Source organism: Ailuropoda melanoleuca, chromosome 4 (genome assembly GCF_002007445.2).
Source record: "Ailuropoda melanoleuca isolate Jingjing chromosome 4, ASM200744v2, whole genome shotgun sequence".
NCBI classification, from domain to species: Eukaryota; Metazoa; Chordata; class Mammalia; order Carnivora; family Ursidae; genus Ailuropoda; species Ailuropoda melanoleuca.
This window is the reverse complement of record NC_048221.1, coordinates 139,525,297-139,526,288: the sequence shown is the minus strand read 5'-3', so window position 1 is coordinate 139,526,288 and position 992 is coordinate 139,525,297.

Below are 992 nucleotides of genomic sequence, written 5' to 3'. Positions count from 1 at the left end.
CCTCTTCAACCTTGGCTACGGCAACTTCTTGCTAGACACATCTCCAAAGGCAAGGGAAACAAAGGCAAAAATGAACTACTGGGTCTTCATCAAACTAAAAAGCTTTTGCACAGCAAAGGAAACAATGAGTCAACAAATAAGTCAACAAAACTAAAAGACAACCCACAGAATGGGAGAAGATATTTGCAAATGACATATCAGATAAAGGGCTAGTATCCAAAATCTATAAAGAACTTATCAAACCCAACACCCAAGGAACAAATAAACCAATCAAGAAGTGGGCAGAAGACATAAACAGACATTTCTCCAAAGAAGACATCCAAATGGTCAACAGACACATGAAAAAATGCTCAATCACTTGTCATCAGAGAAATACAAGTCAAAACCACAATGTGATACCACCTCACACCAGGCAGAATGGCTAAAATTAACAAGTCAGAAAACAACACATGTTGGCGAGGATGCAGAGAAAGGGGAACCCTCCTGCACTGTTGATGGGAATGCAAACTGGGAGAGCTACTCTGGAAAGTAGTATGGAGGTTCCTCAAAAAGTTGAAAATAGAACTACCTTACTACCCAGCAATTGTACTACTAGGTATTTATCCCAAAGATACAAATGTAGTGATCTGAAAGGGCACCTGTACCCCAGTGTTTATAGCAGCAATGTCCACAATAGCCAAACTATGGAAAGTGTCCAGATGTCCATTGACAGATGAATGGATAAAGAAAATGTGTTGTATATATACAATGGAATATTACGCAGCCATCAAAAATGAAATCTTGCCATTTGCAACCACGTGGATGGAACTAGAGGGTATTATGCTCAGCGAAATAAGTCAATCAGAAAAAGACAATTATCACATGATCTCACTCATATGTGGAATTTAAGAAACAAGGCAGAGAATCATAGGGGAAGAGAGGAAAAAATGAAAGAAAACAAAATCAGAGAGGGAGATAAAGCATGAGACTTGATCTTAGGAAACAAACNAACA